We start from the raw sequence: 15653 nt of genomic DNA, 5'->3' as shown, positions 1-15653 counted from the left end.
ACATGACTACTGGAAAAACCATAGCTTTGACTAGACAGATCTTTGTCGGCAAAATAATGTCTCTTCTTTTTAATGTGCGGTCCAGGTTTGTCATAGATTTTTCTTCCAAGGAGCAAGCGTCTTTTAATTTCATGGCTGCAGTCACCATCTGCAGTGATTTTGGAGCCCAAGGAAATAAAGTCTGTCACTGTGTCCATTGTTTCCCCATCTATTTGCCATGAAGCGATGGGACTGGATGCTATGATCCTAGTTTTTTGAATGTTGAGTTTTAAGCCAGTTTTTTAACTCTCCTTTTTCACTTTCATCAAGAGGCTCTTCAGTTCCTCTTTGCTTTCTACCATAAGGGTGGTGTCATCTGCATATCTGAGGTTATTGATATTTCTCCTGGGTATCTTGATTCCAGCTTGTGCTTCATCCAGCCTAGCAATTCACATGATGTAATCTGCATAGAAGTCAAATAAGCAGGGTGACAATATACAGCCTTGATGTACTCCTTTCGCAACTTGGAACCAGTCCATTGTTCCATGTCCGGTTCTAACTGTTGCTTATTGACTTGCATACAGATTTCTCGGGAGACAGATTAGGCAGTTTGGTATTCCCATCTCTTGAAGAATTTTCCAGTTTGTTGTGATCCACACAGTCAAAGGCTTTGGCATAGTCAATGAAGCAGAAGTAGATGTTTTTTTTTATGGAACTCTCTTGCTTTTTGTATTATCCAATGGATGTTGGCAATTTGATATCTGGTTCCTCTGCCTTTTCTAATTCCAGCTTGAGCACCTGGAAGTTCTCAGTTCACATACTGTTGAAGCTTCGCTTGGAGAATTTTGAGCATTACTTTGCTAGCCTGTGAGATGAGTGCAATTGTGCAGTTGTTTGAACATTCTTTGGCATTGCCTTTCTTTGGGATTGGAACAAAAACTGACCTTTTCCAGTCCTGTGGCCACTGCTGAGTTTTTCAAAATTGCTGGCATATTGAGTGAAGCACTTTCACAGCATCATCTTTTAGGATTTGAAACAGATCAACTGGAATTCCATCACCTCCACTAGCTTTGTTCGTAGTGATGCTTCCTAAGGCCCACTTGACTTCACATTCCAGGATTTTTGGCTCTAGGTGAGTGTGAGTGATCACACCATTGTGATTATTTGGATTGTGAAGATCTTTTTTGTACAGTTCTTCTATGTATTCTTGCTGCCTCTTCTTAATATCTTCTGTTGGGTCCATACCATTTCTGTCCTTTATTGAGCCCATCTTTGCATGAAATGTTCTCTTGGTATCTCTAATTTTCTTGAAGAGATCTCTAGTCTTTCCCATTCTATTGTTTTCCTCTATTTCTTTGCACTGATCACTGAGGATAGGGCTTTCTTATCTCTCCTTGCTCTTCTTTGGAACTCTGCATTCAAATGGGTATATCTCTGGGTTACCCCTCTCCTTTCCAAGAAACTTGGCACCTCTAATGCCTAATGCTCTTAAATAGATGTTTTCTGGGCCTTTATCCACATCTGGATGTGCTCAACAAGAGCACGGTTCTTATACAGGCTACTTCAACATGACAGAAGCACAAATGAGGACGACATTAGCTACTAATTTGTAATCTTTATTTTTTTAATATTCTAACATATTGTTAACTGAATGAATGAATTTTACAGGTTATTGTGCTCATTTACAAGTGTTCCAACTCCTCGTTTATTCATACCTTTGAAAGGAAATAGAGTCTAACATTTTTCTTGTTTTACATGCTAACCCTAGGCTGGAAAATAGTGTCTCAAGGTGTAAGGCTCAAAAAATTGTCAAATAGGTGAATAAAGGCACATAAAGGATTATCTCAAAAGTAGATTTGAGCAATCTTCTCTGTAGGCCAGTGGACAAAAACTAAATAGGGTCAAGAGGTGAGCATTGCTCTTAAGGTTAATGATCTGCCTAAAGCTAACACAGCCTAAAACCAGTAGCCCAAGATGCCCAGTGACCTCTGAGTGGAGCAAACTCTGGAAAATTCCTATTTATTGTAACCAAGTTATATTGCAAAGGAAGGACATCCATAATCCTAAAGCCATCTCTGTTGCTTTGACACGATCATAACAGCAGAGCAGGTTAGATTGTATCATAGGAAACAATTTAAAGACTTCATGATGGCCTTTGGAAAATTAGGAATTTGTAAATTTATCATAACTGTGTGCCAGGCACTAAGCTAAGTGTTTTTCAGATATTAATTTATAGAAAGTTACTTTTATCATCTCCATTTCATACAGGAAGAAAGTGAAGCACCAAGAGGTTAAGTAACTTGCCCAAGGTCAGACAGTCAGTACATGTCAGAGCCAGTATTCAGGCTAGGCAGCCTGCTTCCAAGTCTATGCTCTTCCCCATGTGGCCTCCGGCATTTATCTCTGAACCCATTTCACTCTTTCCTCTTTCCAAGGGCCTTTCTGATAATAAAAACAGTTTTTGAAACACATTTGTTTAAACCCTGGCAACTTCAGAATTGATTAGGTTGGTACTAGTTGACATAACAGATGAAACTCCACATCTCAATGGTTTAACATAATGGAAGTTGGCTTCCTGCTAGTATAAAGCCCAGTTGGAATCAGAGGTCTTATTTTGTTGGAGAGGCAGGGGTGTGGGGGGTTCCACCTTCATAGCTCTGGTTAGTCAATCAGAGATACAGGCTAAGAGATGCTCTGCCATTTTCAATATGTGGTTTCCAAGACTGCCTTGCATGTTGACACCTAGAATAAGGAAGTATGGGAGGTGCAAGAGGTTTCGATGAACCAGGTCTGGAAGTGCTATACATCACTTCTATTTATATTCTATTGGCTATAACTCAGTCACATGACCCCATCGAGATGCAGACAGGATGGGAACTGGAATCCTTGGCTCAGCAACTTTGTCCCAGCCACAACATACACTATCAAAGAGGATCACATGTCTTCGGTCTTTTGTCTTAGTTTTTGTTTCCCCAGAAAACACACTTTTAGACAAGACTTTTCAAATGTTTTATTTGGTAAAATAAAGAATATTTGCTAAGATAAAGTTAGAGAATGGGGAAGAGAGACAGGGATAAAAAGGCAACCAAAGGGTGTACTGACAGGTCAGTTACCACCATGGAGACTGGAGCTTAATTCCACTGGGGAGACTCTGGGAGCGAGGGTGAAATAGGCCATCCAAGAGGCTTGCAAACAAGAGTCTTTGTACACCAACTCCTGTCAGCAATCATTTGAAGGTTTTTTTTTTCCCATGGGTCATAAATCCCCTTGCCTCCTGGGCTACTGTGCAGGTGGCAAAGCCGACTCCTGGTGTCACAGAATGCTTTCATGCAAAGAAACACAGGTGCTGGCAGTTGGAAGTTTCCCAATATGCCTATGAGTGGTAAGGCTGAGGGGATATATATGGGATACTAAGGATCTGCTACACAGTCTCTGCCAGAATCCACTGGATGGTCCAGTGACATATGGACTGAACAGATTGATTGCTACTCACCCCTCATCCCCACCAATCACATGGTGATATATAATAGTGGAGCAGGGACAGAACAACTACAGTAAAATTTCTTTTCAGAAAGTTCCGGAAAGAGGGGAGATTCCTAGCTGTTGCTGATCAGTATCAACTTTGAAGTCCTACTGGAGAGGCACTGGATAGTTCCTCTTTCTGACTCAGGTTCTGCTCTCTGAAAGTAGTTCCTTTGCTCAGTGTTCTCCAAAGACCCTCTTGGAGGGTCCTCCTTCTCTATGATCCTCTCTAACCAGGTCTAGACAGGGTATTGAGAAACTAGTGTTCCCTGAAGGCTGTATGACTTTTCACCCACTTCCTATTATGCAAGCTTGAAAATTATATTAAAGTTTGAATACTCCGAATTTCTGGTTTTCTTCACAAAACAATGACCTCAAAACCTTAGTAGCCTTCAGATCTACTTGCTCCCTGTCAGTTTCACACATACAAGACAAGGGCAAGGCCTGAGTGATGAAGCTGGTGAAGATACATGAGACATATTTATTGTTTCCATCAAATCAGATCAGATCAGATCAGTCACTCAGTCATGTCCGACTTTTTGTGACCCCATGAATCGCAGCACGCCAGGCCTCCCTGTCCATCACCAACTCCTGGAGTTCACTGAGACTCACGTCCATCCAGTTAGCAATGCCATCCAGCCATCTCATCCTCTGTCGTCCCCTTCTCCTCCTGCCCCCAATCCCTCCCAGCATCAGAGTCTTTTCCAATGAGTCAACTCTTCGCATGTGGTGGCCAAAGTACTGGAGCTTCACCTCCAGCATCATTCCTTCCAAAGAAATCCCAGGGCTGATCTCCTTCAGAATGGACTGGTTGGATCTCCTTGCAGTCCAAGGGACTCTCAAGAGTCTTCTCCAACACCACAGTTCAAAAGCATCAATTCTTCGGCGCTCAGCCTTCTTCACAGTCCAACTCTCACATCCATACATGACCACAGGAAAAACCATAGCCTTGACTAGACAAACCTTTGTTGGCAAAGTAATGTCTCTGCTTTTGAATATGCTATCTAGGTTGGTCATAACTTTCCTTCCAAGGAGTAAGCGTCTTTTAATTTCATGGCTGCAGTCACCATCTGCAGTGATTTTGGAGCCCAGAAAAATAAAGTCTGACATGGTTTCCACTGTTTCCCCATCTATTTCCCATGAAGTGATGGGACCGGATGCCATGATCTTCGTTTTCTGAATGTTGAGCTTTAAGCCAACTTTTTCACTCTCCTCTTTCACTTTCATTAAGAGGCTTTTGAGTTCCTCTTCACTTTCTGCCCTAAGGGTGGTGTCATCTGCATATCTGAGGTTATTGATATTTCTCCTGGCAATCTTGATTCCAGCTTGTGTTTCTTCCAGTCCAGCGTTTCTCATGATGTACTCTGCATAAAAGTTAAATAAACAGGGTGACAATATACAGCCTTGACTAACTCTTTTTCCTATTTGGAACCAGTCTGTTGTTCCATGTCCAGTTCTAACTGTTGCTTCCTGACCTGCATACAAATTTCTCAAGAGGCAGATCAGGTGGTCTGGTATTCCCATCTCTTTCAGAATTTTCCACAGTTTATTGTGATCCACACAGTCAAAGGCTTTGGCATAGTCAATAAAGCAGAAATAGATGTTTTCTGGAACTCTCTTGCTTTTTCTATGATCCAGCGGATGTTGGCAATTTGATCTCTGGTTCCTCTGCCTTTTCTAAAACCAGCTTGAACATCAGGAAGTTCACGGTTCACATATTGCTGAAGCCATAGCAAAAATAGAAGAAGCCAAAGGTGCTAGCTCCCTGGGTCCTCACCCACACACTGAAAAGGATGACACCGAAGAAAAGGGCCTGGTGACTGCAATTGAGATTTGCAGTCCAGTTCCTCATCACTGGGGAACCAAATCTAGATCATAGCTATGTGGTTTTATATTCTGCAGCTCTATTCTGAGGGGAGCAATGCAGAGAAGCACACTTCATGAGAATCTGGGAGGTGATGAGAAGCTATCTGATGACATTCTTCTAGGGCAGGTGGGAAGACAAGTGGGAGGTGGCCTCCATCCTCTCATGTTCCAGCAGGATCACAGAGTGTTTGGCTTAAATGTGCTGCAGTTTCAACCTTCACCTGTATGGATATGTAGAAGTTTGCCAGGAAGCCATGGCAGAGCTGTTCCCCTACAGTAGTTGCCACACTCACAATTCTCCCCTGGACTAATTCTCAAGCCTGATTGCTATTCTTAACCCCATACCTGTTTCTCTCTCAATTAATGGTACCTAACAATCACTTCATGGTAAATAGATGGCAGGGGAGGGAATGGAAACAGTGACAGATTTTATTTTCACGGGCTCCAAAATCACTGCAGATGGTGACTGCAGCCATGAAATTAAAAGACACTTGCTCCTTGGAAAAAAGTTATGACAAACCTAGACAGCTATTAAAAAACAGAGACATCATTTTGCCTACAGTGGTCCATATAGTCAAGCTATGGTTTTTCCAGAAGTCATGTATGGATTTGAGAGTTGGATTTGAGAAAGCTGAGTACCAAAGAATCGATGCTTTCGAATTGTGGCACTGGAAAAGACTCTTGAGAGTCCCTTGGATTGCAAGGAGATCAAACCAGTCAGTCCTAAAGGAAATCAGTCCTGAATATTCATTGGAAGGACTGATGCTGAAGCTCCAATACTTTGGCCTCCTAATGCGAAGAGCCAATTCACTGGCAAAGAACCCAATGCTGGGAAAGATTGAGGGCAGGAGGTCAAGTGGGTGACAGAGGATGAAATGGTTGGATGGCGTCATCAAGTCAATGGACATGAGTTTGAGCAAACTCTAGGAGATAGTGAAGGACAGGGAAGCCTGGCCTGCTGCAGTACATGGGGTCTCAAAGAGTCAGACATGACTTAGAGACTGAACAACAACAACCCAGGTTAAGTAGAAGGCCCATACTCTTAGGTCTTTTTCACATGGATGGGTTATAATGTACATTTGTTCTGGAAAACTTCTCTCGGGTTTTGTTTCATTTTTAGGGCCTAGATGCAATCAGCTTTTCCAACCTTGCAAAATCCAAGTTTTGGATTTTTAAATTCCTTTTACTGTTTGCATGTAAATAAGCTAATCCTTCCCTGAGTTTAGCACTTTCTTATAATACCAAATTAAATGCAACCAATAGCAACCAATGCATGCTAATAGCATCCTATTTTACCTCCTCCTCCTCCTCCACTTCAGTGGATTCAGTTGACCTATATGTTTTACCTTCCAGGTATGAAGACAACAGTTTAAATAAATATTTTGCCACCACAGAGACTATTTCTATAGTAAGAAAGATCATTTACTAACCTCATTTTTAAATTATGCATCCCCTTATTTGTACATAGTCTTTGTGGTGGCAAAATATTTATTTAAACTCTTGTCTTCATACCTGGAAGGTAGATCATAGGCCTACTAAGCAATGAAGTGTAGAAGGAGGAGGTAAAATTAACCTCATTTTAAAATTATACATCCCCTTATTTATACATGGGGCTTCCTTGGTAGCTTAGATGGTAAAGAATCTGCCTGTAATGCAGGAGACCCAGGTTAGTTCCCTGGGTTGGGAAGATCCCCTGGAAAAGGAAATGGCTACCCACTCCAGTATTCTTGCCTGGAAAATCCCATGGACAGAGGAGCCTGGTGGGTTACAGTCCATGTGGTTGCAAAGAGTCAGACATGACTGAGCAACTAATGTCAATGTTGTTTGTATGTATTTATTCATTCACATCACTGGAAGCAAATATAAAACACTATCACTGAAAAGGCCTGGTTTAGTTTGTTTTAGTTTTCAGAAATCTCATCAATGTAGCAAAATATAACAGGAAATATTCATTTTTTTGTTGTTGTTGGAGAAGACTCTTTTTTTTTTTAAATTTTATTTTATTTTTAAACTTTACATAATTGTATTAGTTTTGCCAAATATCAAAATGAATCCATACAGGTATACATGTGTTCCCCATCCTGAACCCTCCTCCTCCTCCTCCCCATACCATCCCTCTGGGTCGTCCCAGTGCACTAGCCCCAAGCATCCAGTATCGTGCATCGAACCTGGACTGGCAACTCGTTTCTTACATGATATTTTACATGTTTCAATGTCATTCTCCCAAATCTTCCCACCCTCTCCCTCTCCCACAGAGTCCTTAAGACTGTTCTGTACATCAGTGTCTCTTTTGCTGTCTTGTACACCGGGTTATTGTTACCATCTTTCTAAATTCCATATATATGCGTTAGTATACTGTATTTATGTTTTTCCTTCTGGCTTACTTCACTCTGTATAATAGGCTCCAGTTTCATCCACCTCATTAGAACTGATTCAAATGTATTCTTTTTAATGGCTGAGTAACACTCCATTGTGTATATGTACCACAGCTTTCTTATCCATTCATCTGCTGATGGGCATCTAGGTTGCTTCCATGTCCTGGCTATTATAAACAGTGCTACGATGAACATTGGGGTACACGTGTCTCTTTCCTTTCTGGTTTCCTCAGTGTGTATGCCCAGCAGTGGGATTGCTGGATCATAAGGCAGTTCTATTTCCAGTTTTTTAAGGAATCTCCACAGTGTTCTCCATAGTGGCTGTACTAGTTTGCATTCCCACCAACAGTGTAAGAGGGTTCCCTTTTCTCCACACCCTCTCCAGCATCTATTATTTGTAGACTTTTGGATCGCAGCCATTCTGACTGGTGTGAAATGGTACCTCATAGTGGTTTTGATTTATCTGTTTGTAAAATTAAAAAATGCAGGAAACAAATTTAAAAAGATAGTTATTTTTAATATATGGGTAATGTGAATATGAATATTTCCTCATAATCAAAACCACTATGAGGAAATATTCATATTCACATTACCCATATATTAAAAATAACTATCTTTTTATATTTGTTTCCTGCATTTTTGATTTTACAAACAGATAAATTTCCCTTTAGGCTTACTCCAAGCAAAGTCTAGAGTGTCCAGCTCTAGGTGACAGAAGTGCTAAGGAAACAGGAAGGTGAGGGGAAAGTTAATGCCCAGATCCCATCTTCAGGGGCAGCTTCTTAAGGGCACATCACAACTGTTCTGTGCTTTCACTAACATCTTCATGGGTGAAAATCCATATAACTATTTTCACCCTTTCCTAAAGGATGACTCTTCAAACAAACCTTAACATGAATCAGAATCATTCTGAGGGCTTGTTGAAACACAGAGCAGCAGCCGCATCCTGGAGCTCAGCTGGCCTGTGGTTGGACTCACGAAGTTTCATTTCTAATAAGTTCTCAGGTGATGATGGTGCTGCTGGTCCAGGCACCACACAACATACACAACCACTGCTCTAGCCAATGCCCTAGATTAACCAGGGCACCTCAGAAACAGATAAAGACCATTTCTGCCCATGAGATGACGCAGATGGCAAAACTTGTCACCTGGCCACCTATTCCAAAGAGGAGGTCAACTCCCCTGCTATTCAAAATCAACCACTAAAAGCTACAGTTAATTTCATTCTTAGATGGTAAAGAATCCACCTGCAAGGCAGGAGACTTGGGTTCACTCCCTGGGTGGGGACAGTAACCTGGAGAAGGGAAAGGCTACCTACTCTAGTATTCTTTCCTGGAAAATCCCCATAGACAGAGGAGCCTGGTGGGCTACAGTCCATGGGGTCACAAAGAGTCAGACACGACTGAGTGACTAAACACAGCACATGACTCCCGTCTTCCTCCTCTGAGGCCTTCACTGGGTCCTAGAAATGTCAGGAATGGGCTCCTGTCCCTTGCAGAGATGTGTGGCAGCCTGTGACAAGGAGCACTGTGATGAGTCAGGTAGAGCAGGGGCGTTCCAGTCACACAGTCCCTGCGCCTCACTTTCTCATCTACATGATTTGAGAGGTGGCTACCCCCTCACAATTGAAAGACAGTGTGGGAAGGGGGTGGTTGGAAAATATCAGGTAAATAGTCACTCAGTTGAAAGATATTGGAGGAGGCTTGGTTGAAAGATACCAGGGAATAATCACTCAAGAGAAAGACACTGAGGGTAGGGGAAGGTGCTAGTTGAATAATACCAGGGTTTGCTCAGTTGTATGAGACTAAGTGGTCTGTACTGAATGGTTGGATATAAGGCTGATCTGATGCTTTTCCTCAGTTTGTCTGCCTCCATAGCATTTGTTGGGATAAAAGTGAGGATATTACTGAGAGCTTTGCTCTGAAGGAAAGGGATAAGGCTTCTCCCAGCTGCTTGCTGTTTTCTTAGGCAACTGAGAAATTTACAGTAGTGGAGGCAGAATCCTCATACCATGCAGTAGTCCCATAGGGAAACCCCATTCATTAACTAAAACACTTCCTCATCCAGGGGTCACAAATAAGAATTGGCCATTCAGTGATCTGAGCACCCATGGTGGTCTTAGATCCCAGAAGGGAGAAACTGAGGCATACGAGAGGGCTGAAATGCCTCTAAGGTTAACCCTAGAGGGTTAAGTTCACAAGCAGTGCACTGACTTACCACACAATTTCATTAGTGAATTTTTTAATCTGAAAAATTCAACTTTAAAATGGGAAATACAGCCTCTCCAACACAGAAACAAGGGATATCAGAAAGCCAGCCTTTAACTGACACCCAAGCCAAGGGTTAAGGACATACAAACTTATACTTGCAAGTACCTACTCAATTGGGCAAACTATACTAAAGAAGAATTCAACCTAAAAAAGGCCAAATCAGGGTTCTTCTCATATTCAGAAATTGCTGTTTTTGTACACACAGAAAAAGCCAGCCACAAATCAAACAAACTGAGTGGAATGCTTACTTTGATTGGTATTTCGGAGAAGGCAATGGCACCCCACTCCAGTACTCTTGCCTGGAAAATCCCGTGGATGGAGACGCCTGGTAGGCTGCAGTCCATGGGGTCGCTAGGAGTTGGACACGACTGAGCGACTTCACTTTCACTTTTCACTTTCATGCATTGAAATGCTTAGGAATGCTTACTTTGATTGGTATTTAGAAGCTACTAAACTAAAAAAGGCTGCTAGAACTCTGTCTCTTCTTTTGCTCCTCCCACATATCTTTTTCTATCTGAATTGCCTGGTTCAGATGTTGTATTTTTTCTTTTCCAACTCATCTGCCTCCTGCTGCTTTTTCTTCCCCAATAAAGGAAGGAAAAAAAAATCAGAAGTGATTGTAACTCCCTTTAAGGAGGAACCGATTACAGGGAGAGATGAACCATCCTTAGTGTTTACAACACACCCAGGACCTAAGCAGAACTTTAGAGCCTTAGCTAAGGAATTTCCAATCCAAGTTAGGATCCATTAGGATTTGCTAAGGAATTTGAGTTACACATCTTGACTTATAAGTCTGGGTTTTCAGATCTGTATCAATTAATATAGGTGTTAGTTTCTGAATGCAAAGCAAGGGAATGAATTTTAAAAAGCAGGATGTAAACATTCCTCAATGGATTTTGAACCACAGGCTCACACTGAATACAAGGAATTAGCTCAGAAATTGCTTAAACTTATCCCATAGGTTTTTCCAAAAAAAAAAGACCAGACAGAGATTCACCAGTGCAAGCAAAGATCAGATGGATCAATTCTAGATTATTATGAAAGGTTTGAAAAAAACTTTTAAGCAATATTCTGGCTTGACAACTGAATCATTCTCTAAACACCAAAGCAGCCCCTTGCTTAACTCTGCTTTCTCAGAAAGCTTAAAGAAGGATTTGACTACTCTAGTCAAAGGATAACCTAGATTGGTCAGAGTTACAAACAAATGTCCTTGTTACACTGGCTGACCAATGTTTCACAATCATTAAAAAAAAAGTAGGGGGTATCTACAAAAATGATCAACCTTCAATTGTGCTAGTGCCTGTTGAAGTTTAACTGACTTCTGTTTAATTCCCAACTAGTTGAGAAAGCTAGCTTGAAAGAAAAAAGTTATATATATATATATATATATATATATATATATATATATATATTTTTTAATAATTCTGACCCTGAGCGAATAAGGCCTACTAAGAAAGCCTGATTTTCTCTTCCTGTTCTTTGAGCCCAGAGTTCTAAGGATTATTTATTCTATCTCAACCATCTCTAATTCTTGAAACAGGGGGAGAAAGGGGATAGGAAAAATTATTTAACTTATTCTAATTATTATTTACAAGTAGTGAGCTGTATATTGTGATATATGTTTCATGACTAAGTTTAGAAAATGAAGCTATGAAACCCCTTGTATCTGTCTGGATATATGTATGTCTCAATATGTGTGTTTGGATAATATTTCTGAGGTTAATTTGTCAATGAGGTCTACTTAATTGAATTAAAGAAAATCAAGTATTTACATAAATTCTGAAAGATATAGAAGATAACTGCCCAGAATTAATTTCAGATTTACATAAGCTGGGAAATATTCAGTATTAAATTAATGCCTGGTATTAATGTTTAAGTTTTTTTACCTAATTAATACAGACATGTCTTTAGAGTCATCAGCATTAAGTATAATACTTTTATTGCATCTAGATTTAAATAAAATCTTGTTATAGCTATTGCAACTTTGTCAGCAAGGAAGGTAACTTGATGTGAAGGAACTTTAAAGGAAAGAAAATACAAATAATGCAAGAGCTCTTAGAAAAACTCTATTAAGAATAATTATGCTTAGAACTGTCTATCTAAAATAGTCTCTCCAGATTCTGGTAACTTGAAATTCTAGAATTGTGCTGAATTAAGTTAAGTGATGGAAGTTTATTGAATAGCTAGGCCACTCCCAAATAAAATAAGATATTGAAACATTAATTACTAAACACTGGATTCCTCTTTCAGAAACGCTAAAGATATTTTGGGGGGTGGTCCTAAGATGGCGGAGGAATAAGATGGGGAGATCACTTTCTCCCCCACAAATTCATCAAAAGAACATTTGAACACTGAGTAAATTCCACAAAACAACTTCTGAATGCTGGCAGAGGACATCAGGCACCCAGAAAAATAGCCCATTGTCTTCGAAAGGAGGTAGGAAAAAATATAAAAAATAAAAAGAGAAACAAAAGCTATAGGAATGGAGATGGGTCCCGGGAAGGGAGTCTTAAAAAAGAGAGAAGTTTCCAAACACCAGGAAACACTCTCACTGGTGAATCTGTGGCGAGCCTTGGAATCTCAGAGGGCAACATAACCAGGAGGAAAAATAAATAAATAATTAAAACCCAGAGATTACGTGCCCAACAGTTACTCCCGGTGGAGAAGCAGTGCAGACTCCTGCATCCGCCACTAGCAAGTGGGGGCTGGGCAGGGAGGTGCAGGCTGCATTGCTTAGAGTAAGGACAAGGCCTGAATGGCCCGAGGGCAATCTGAGGGAACTAACTTGAGATAGCAAACCAGACTGTGGGATAGATACCACGTGAAAAGCCCTAACATAACATACCACCAGGCCCGCTCACAGAGCAAAGGACTGAGCAGAGCTAGCTGGCTGCGGACCGGCCCATCCCCCACCGGAGACGGGCAGGCGAGGGCAGCCAGAGCCGGAAGAGGGCAATCGCGGCCCCAGAGAGGCATCCTCTACTAAACTGCAAGCAGGCTTCATTGCTAACCAAGACTTCTTGGGATTCTGGACCGTCGACATCCACCGGGAGGGTCGTAGCCAGAGATCAGTTCCCCAGAAGAGACACACGGCACACCTGAGAAGGTGCTCTGGTTGTACACCCAGAAAACCTAGCGGAAGGGACGGGGGAGGCAATAAGTCACAGAACTGCGCTCGACAAGCTCCTGGTCACCTGAGCTGCCCGGACCTGGGAAGGGCACAAAACGCAACCCAACCGAGTCTGCGTCTTTTTGGAGTATCCGAGTACCTGAACCTGAGTGGCTTAGACCTAGGAAGTGCGTACAACCCAGGGCCAGCCTCAGACAGTTCCTGGCAGAGCAACCTAGAGCCTAAGTAGTGTAGACAGGGAAAGCATACACGCCGTGAGCGGGGGCAAACCCAGTGTGACTGAGACACTGTGAGCACACACCAGTGTTATTTGTTTGCAGTATTCCTCCCTCCCCACAGCACGACTGAACAAGTGAGCCTAAAAAAGTGTCCACCACCGCCCCCTTGTGTCAGGGTGGAAATTAGACACTGAAGAGACCAGCAAACACAAGAAGCTAAAACAAACAGAGGGAACTGTCTTGGAAGTGACAGGTGCAATAGATTAAAACTGTGTAGTTAGCACTGACTACATAGGAAGGGGTCTATAGATCTTGAGAAATATAAGCCGGATCAAGGAACTATCTGAAAATGAACTGACCCCACACTGTCCACAACACCACTAGAGAAAGTCCAAGATATACTTTTACTATTATCATTTTTTTTAATTTGTAAAAAAAAATTTTTTTATTTTTAAGTCCTCTATTACTCCTTTAATTTTCATTTTTATAACCCACTGCTGCTGCTGCTAAGTCGCTTCAGTCATGTCCGACTCTGTGCAACCCCATAGATGGCCTCCCACCAGGCTCCCCCGTCCCTGGGACTCTCCAGGCAATAACACTGGAGTGGGTTGCCATTTCCTTCTCCAGTGCATGAAAGTGAAAAGTGAAAGTGAAGTCGCTTCAGTTGTGTCCAACTCTGTGCGACCCCATAGATGGCAGCCCACCAGGCTCCGCCATTCCTGGGATTCTCCAGGCAAGAACACTGGAGTGGGTTGCCATACTATTACTTTGCAAAAAAAAAAAAAAAAGACCCTATTTTTTAAAGCAAACTTCATATATATACATTTTATAATTTTTGTGACTTTGTTTTTTTCTTTAATATTGTATTTTTGAGAATCCAACCTCTACTCTAAATTTTTAATCTTTGCTTTTTGGTATTTGTTATCAATTTTGTACCTTTAAGAACCCAATCTTCAGTACCCATTTTTACCTGGGAGTGAGATTACTGGCTTGACTGCTCTCTCCCCCTTTGGACTCTCCTTTTTCTCCACTAGGTCACCTCTACCTACTCCCTCCCCCTTCTCTTCTTTACCCAACTCTGTGAATCTCTTTGTGTGTTCTGGACAGTGGAGAACACTTAGGGAACTGATTATTGACTGGATCTGTCTCTCTCCTTTTTATTCCCCCCTGTATCCTCCTGGCCACCTCTGTCTCTTCCTTCCCTCTTGTCTTCTCTGTATAACTCCATGAACATCTCTGAGGGATCCAGACTGTGGAGAGCCCATAAGGAAGTGATTACTGGCTAGCTTGCTCTCTCCTCTTTTGATCCCCCTCTTCTCCTCCTGGTCACCTCTATCACCCTCCTCCCTCTTCTCTTCTCCATGTACCTCTGTGAACCTCTCTGGGTGTCCCTCACTGTGGAGAAACTTTTCATCTTTAACCTAGATGTTTTATCATCGGTGCTGTATAGATGGAGAAGTCTTGAGGCTACTGTAGAATAAGACTGAAAATCAGAGGCAGGAAGCTTAAGTCCAAATCCTGAGAACACCAGAGAACTCCTGACTCCAGGGAACATTAATCAACAGGAGCTCATCAAATGCTTCCATACTTACACTGAAACCAAGCACCACCCAAAGGCCAACAAGTTCCAGAGCAAGACACACCACGCAAATTCTCCAGCAACACAGGAACATAGCCTGGAGCTTCAATATACAGGCCAAAGTCACACCAAACCCATTGACATCTCATAACTCATTACTGGACACTTCACTGCACTCCAGAGAGAAGAAATCCAGCTCCACCCACCAGAACACGAAGATAAGCTTCCCTAACCAGGAAACCTTGACAAGCCACCTGTCCAACCCCACCCACAGCGAGGAAACTCCACAATAAAGAGAACTCCACAAACTGCCAGAATACGGAAAGGCCACCCCAAACACAGCAATATGAACAAGAGGAAAAGGCAGAGAAATACCCAGGAGATAAAGGAACAGGATAGATGCCCACCAAACCAAACAAAAGAAGAAGAGATAGGGAATCTACCTGATAAAGAATTCCAAATAATGATAGTGAAAATGATCAAAAATCTTGAAAACAAAATGGAGTTACAGATATATAGCCTGGAGACAAGGATTGAGAAGATGCAAGAAAGCTTTAACAAGGACCTAGAAGAAATAAATAAGAGTCAATATATAATGAATAAGGCAATAAATGAGATAAAAAACACTCTGGAGGGAACCAACAGTAGAATAATGGAGGCAGAAGATAGGATTAGTGAGGTAGAAGATAGAACGGTAGAAACAAATGAAACAGA

The sequence above is a fragment of the Bos mutus genome, chromosome 1 (assembly GCF_027580195.1).
Source record: "Bos mutus isolate GX-2022 chromosome 1, NWIPB_WYAK_1.1, whole genome shotgun sequence".
NCBI classification, from domain to species: Eukaryota; Metazoa; Chordata; class Mammalia; order Artiodactyla; family Bovidae; genus Bos; species Bos mutus.
This window is presented reverse-complemented; position numbering follows the sequence as displayed.